The sequence below is a fragment of the Danio rerio genome, chromosome 6 (genome assembly GCF_049306965.1).
Source record: "Danio rerio strain Tuebingen ecotype United States chromosome 6, GRCz12tu, whole genome shotgun sequence".
NCBI lineage: Eukaryota > Metazoa > Chordata > Actinopteri > Cypriniformes > Danionidae > Danio > Danio rerio.
Window position 1 is genome coordinate 57,267,082 of NC_133181.1, and position 5,648 is coordinate 57,272,729.

Consider the following 5,648-nt stretch of genomic DNA (forward strand, 5'->3'; position numbering starts at 1 on the left):
TGTAGCCCTATATACATTTCTGGAGATCACAAATTATGTAGCCAGAAATATGCAAGGCTGCATTTTGTTTCTAAAACGAACGCTACGGGGCGGTATAACGCCGTTTCTTTTCGCGCTAACCAGCTGACCACTTACCTCCACATGGACGGCTTTCCTGCTGTTACTAGTTTGTCCAGTAGCTCGCCATGTACACCGGCAGACTTGAGATGCAGAGAGCAGTTGACCACGATGACGGGTTTTGAGTTCAGCGAAGAGCGGTTCCAGAAAGCATGTAAGACAAAAACTGAAGCCAAAAAAACAAGTAAATAACAGGGTGAGAATGTGGTAAAATCTAAAAACGTGGTAAAATTCAGGCAAGGGCTTTTCTTTTTCTGCATTGCTTTTGAAAACACTTGTCGGTTGGGTTTAGGGAAGTGGTGCTGGTCAATCGGTGCTTTTGAAAAAACTATTGGTTGGGTTTAAGGAAGGATGAGGGTTGGTCAGTCAATTAGTCAGTTGACAGCGACGTCTGCTGGATTTATGCGAGAACAGCAGGCATGAATGGCACTCGCGAGAGAAATTTGAGATCTGAAAAAGCGTACACATCAGCCTCTGGTGGATTAGTGAAATCAAAACCTGGGACATATTTGGCGCTCTCCAGAAATGTATATCGGGGTATGTGATCAGAATGAGCCTGGGTTGGATTTCAGTTATTTTAAAACATCAAAAAATAACATCAAAACAAGAAACATTTGAAAATTATGTACAACTTCGCAGGAGGGCTAGTCATTTCAATTTAGTATTAATTAAGAATAAAAAAATTATTTTTGTTAAAGGATCTCTATCTTTCTCTCTCTATATATATATGTACAGTGCTCAGCATAAATAGGTACACCCTTCACATCTCTTTCTTTTTTAAATTCCTATTTACTATAGGAAACTTTACAATGATATATTTGTGCATATACATTAGATTAGTCATTACCAAAACCAAAACTAGAGCTAATTTAACCAAATAACTTTAGAGCACAGTGCAAAATGAGTACATCCAAATTAATATGTTGAGGGAAAATATTAAATAACATTTCAATAAACAGGAAAATCAAGAGTATCAAAGAAAATATGAAATTAAATTGAAATGTTTTTATTTATTCATTTTCCTTTGGCTGAGTCCCTGATTTATCTGGGGTCGCCACAGCGGAATGAACCACCAACTTATCCAGCATATGTTTTTACGCAGCGGATGCCTTTCCAGCCGCAACCCAGTACTGTGAAACACCCATACACACAATCACATTTACACACACACTCAACTATGGCCAATTTAGTTTATTCAATTCCCCTAAAGCGCATGTGTTTGGACTGTTTGGACACCTGGAGGACACTCACACCAACACGAGGAGAACATGCAAACTACACAGAAATGCCAACTGACCCAGGGACTCAAACCAGCGACCTTCTTGCTGTGAGGCGACAGTGCTAACCACTGAGCCACCATGCCGCCCTTAATTGAAATTTTGCAATTTGAAAATCAAATGCTCTATTAAAAAATCTCTCTATTCCTAAAGACCTTAGGTGAGCAAACTCTTATTCTATTGAGTACAACTGTTTAATAAAGCTATTTTGTTTAAATGTTTAAATGCACCAACAATTATTGGTTATATTCACTGAGGTATTATTAAAATCTTCATTTTCAAAAGGAGGTGTACTCATTTATGCTGAGCACCGTATTTTAACTCCTTTAACAAAGATGTGTAAAATTGAGAGAGCAAGCTAGGACGGGTGTTTGTGAAGAGTGCTGAAAGCTTCAGATTAATACAAGGTCCAGATTTATCAAAGCTGATAGCAAATTTGAGATTTTTGCACATGCGGTGTCATTGACTGATGCTCGGAGTATGTCAAACATCTCAACCACTCATGCAGTTTCTTGCAAAAAAAAAAAAAGAAAGATCTGGAAAAACAGAAATAATTCCATGATCTCTTGATGTTTGTCTTGTTTTGCCTTTTATGTCATTGTAGTTTATAATTAATTGTGAAAAAAATGAGGTTACACTTTATTTTAACAATTCACACTATTAACTACTGGCTTATAACCTGACTATTATTAAAATATGAACTGTTTATTAACACTTATAAAGCAGGAAATTTGTTCATCTCTGGTAGCTTTTCGGGCTCTTGAGTTTTTGGTAGCCTGAAATAAATTCAAGTAGCCCTTATAAAAAATACATTGTTTGCTAAATAAATAGAAATGCATATATTTACTAAATAAAAAAGTGTAATGGCATTCAATATATATTTTTGAAAATATATATTTTAATATTTTAAAAACTTTTAATTATTTTATTTTATTTTATTTTACCTGGTTGTCACAGCTTGGGGTGCGTTTCCGAAAAACTATTGTTAGCCAACTAATGTTGCAAGTTTCGTAAAAGTTTCGCAAGTAATTCGCAAACTACGTCGCAAACTTGTATGCTTGCAAGTACACCTCTGGAGCTTTATTAGAAACATAGTTCCTAACTGTGTTCTATTCTCACTTATCCCCCCTATGCCCTATTCATTTAGAACAGTGGATCTCAAATATTTTTCATCAAGTACCACCTCAGAAAAAAGTTATCTTTGTAATCACCACCATAATGAGCAGTATTGAAATACAGAAGCGTATTAGGTCCAGTAAAGCAGCTAAAGCTCTGTACAGTTCATAAACGATGCATATTAGTTCATATTATTAAGGACATTTAAATTAATATGTGCTTTTTAAAAGTTAAATTTTTTTTCTTAAATGTTTTTTTTCTTACATTTTTTCTATTATTGTTCTTAAAAAGTAAAAAAAAAAAGAAAAAATCCTGGTTTATCAGCACCTGGAAATGTAGCCTGGACCTCATAAATATAGGCTTTCTGTCATATTCATATATAAATAATTTTTGATAATTTATTTAAAGATATGTAGCATGTAAATATGACATATTTGATTTATCGGCGTACCACTAGAAGAACGCCCGCGTTCCACTATGCAAGGGTGGTCGACCCTGTTCCTGGAGAGCCACCTTCCTGCAGATTTCAGTTGCAACCCATATCAAACACACCTGAACCAATTAGTTAGGACCTGAACACCACCTGATAATTACAGGCAGGTGTGTTTGACATTGGTTGCAACTGAAATCTACAGGAAGGTGGCTCTCCAGGAACAGGGTCAGCCACCCCTGCACTAGTGGTACACGTAACACAGTTTGAGAACCATTGATTTAGAACATTAAAATCATCTCTCTTAGCTGTAATTTGCTTTCAAAGTATTTTTACAGTTCAGCTTTAGTGGTTTTCATACTATTGTGCTACCTTTGTCAATAGCCTCATTATTTATTTATTTATTTATTTATTTATATGATTTATATAGGATATTAGAATATATGTTAGCTTTTGTAAGTGATTATGTTTTAGAATAGATTTTATAATGTTCTCAATAATATTTGTAAAGGAAACACAGGCCCTGTATGTGCCATTTACATATATCAATTATTATGCAAAACATGTGCATGTTACCAAAACTAATTTTGGATAAATTTTTTTTATGTGTGTGCATGTATTAAACAATATAAGTTGCACAAAAAAGATGGGTTTTTTCTCTATAGAAGTAGTTACTCCACCCCGTTTAGAGCATCATTATGGGCATTTAACGTTAAAATTTAAATGATGGATCTGCGACAGAGAAACAAAAATTTTGGGAAAGCACTCGTTAATACATCATTCTTTTCGATAGTTCACGTTACGTCGTAATTTGGGAAACGCACCCCTGGTCAGGTTTTCCCCATTCTCAGTCACCCCAATCACCCCGGTCACAGTCGCCTAAATGCTAATCAGCCCCACACCTGCATGTCATCCCGATCATCATGCCAACCCCATATAATCCCTGTACGACCCTCATTCAGTGTCCAACCTCATCGCAAGTCGGAAGGACAACTCTCACGGTCAGTGAAACCTATAGTGAATCAGATATACCTGTCATTTTCCTTGTGATCTCCAGTGTCTGTGTCTCTCCTCCTCCTAGTGTGATTCCCTCCTAGTCTCCTCTGAGTGTTGTGTTCCTGGTTCCTTATCATCCTCCGGTCCCTCCACTTCATCTGGTCCACTGCTCATAATATCCTGCAATAGACTTTTCCAGTTCATCTCATCCCTGTTCCTGTTTCATTATAAACTGTCATTCATACTGACAGCTCTGGTCTCGTCCCCCTTCTGTGACACTGGTAGGCCTAACTTTATTGTTTTTATTTTTATTTTTTTATCAGAAGACAACACTTTTGACAGCACGAGTTAGCACAAACACATATTGACAGTGGCTTCTCAATACAATATAACATCATTACTAATTTTGTGAAAGAATGCAAAAGCATTGAATTATTTTCCTTCCCAATAAGATCGTCTGAGCCCTGTAAAGTATGATCTTACTTTACATGCCTAATCCTACCCAATACATAACCCCTTTAGACTCTGCATCCATTACAATGGACATCACATGACATCCCATTTTTCTGAAATTTGTAACATAATTCAGGTCTGAAGGGGTTAAATCCAATTACAACCTTAATAACTATTAAGAAGCAGTAAATAAATAGATTATTAAGCTCATCCTCTTAGTTTATAGTTTGTTAATAGCGTGAATTGTACATTAAAATAAAGTGTGTCCGATAAAATTGTTGAAAACCCATGACTGTCTTAATGTGTGTAGATAAAAGTAATTAGACATATTTTTTTGTATTTTTAACTGTGCATGTACAGTGAATATAGAAGAGAAAGTGTGACACATTTAAATGAAATTAAAGTGTTTGTAAAAATTTTCCTCATTTAAGGAAGTCTGTCACAGAGATGCTTCACTCACAATTCAGGTCACTGCGCTTCATAAAATAAAATCATATGAAGCATGTACTTTCCTGGGATTTATGTTTGTAGTCAAAACTTTCTGTGGCTCTGACTTTCTTTTTAACATCAACAAGGAAAATAGTAAGCAAATAACTTTAGAAAGCCCATTTAGGGCTCTATTTTGACGGTCCATGCGCAGAGCGCAAAACGCAGGGCGCAAACGCTTTCAGGGCGTGTCAGAACGCATTTTGGCCAATTTAAGGACGGGAAAATCCGCTTTGCGCCATGGCGCATGATCTAAAAGGGTTGAGTTAATTTTCTTAATGAGTTATAGGTGTGTTTTGAGAATAAACCAATCAGAGTCTCATCTCCCATTCCCTTTAAGAGTCAGCTGCGTCGCACCAAGAGCGCATTTTGACGTAAAGTAAGTTCACTTTCGCTTTTGCTCTCGTGGATAGGGAAACCTTACCGCACAGACATCAATTAGCCTATAAATAATTAATTTTGTTTGTTAAGCGCAAAGATATGTTTCAAAACTATTTCTAAATTCAGCTCTAATTTTCAGCAAACGAATAAATGAACAATAATAACAAAGTGTGCTCAAAATACTGAGTTATTTCCAAATACACCTGCCATGCCCCATATGGTCTAAAACCTGACAGGTGGGCAAATCTAAGCTTGTTTTTGATAAAACAAATATAAATATGGATATAATAAATAATACTGCTAAAAAAGCCTCCCGAGATGAAGAAAGTAAAGCAGGGGTTTTTAAATTCATGTAGGCTAGAAATTAATATGTTTTGTAATATTTTAATTAT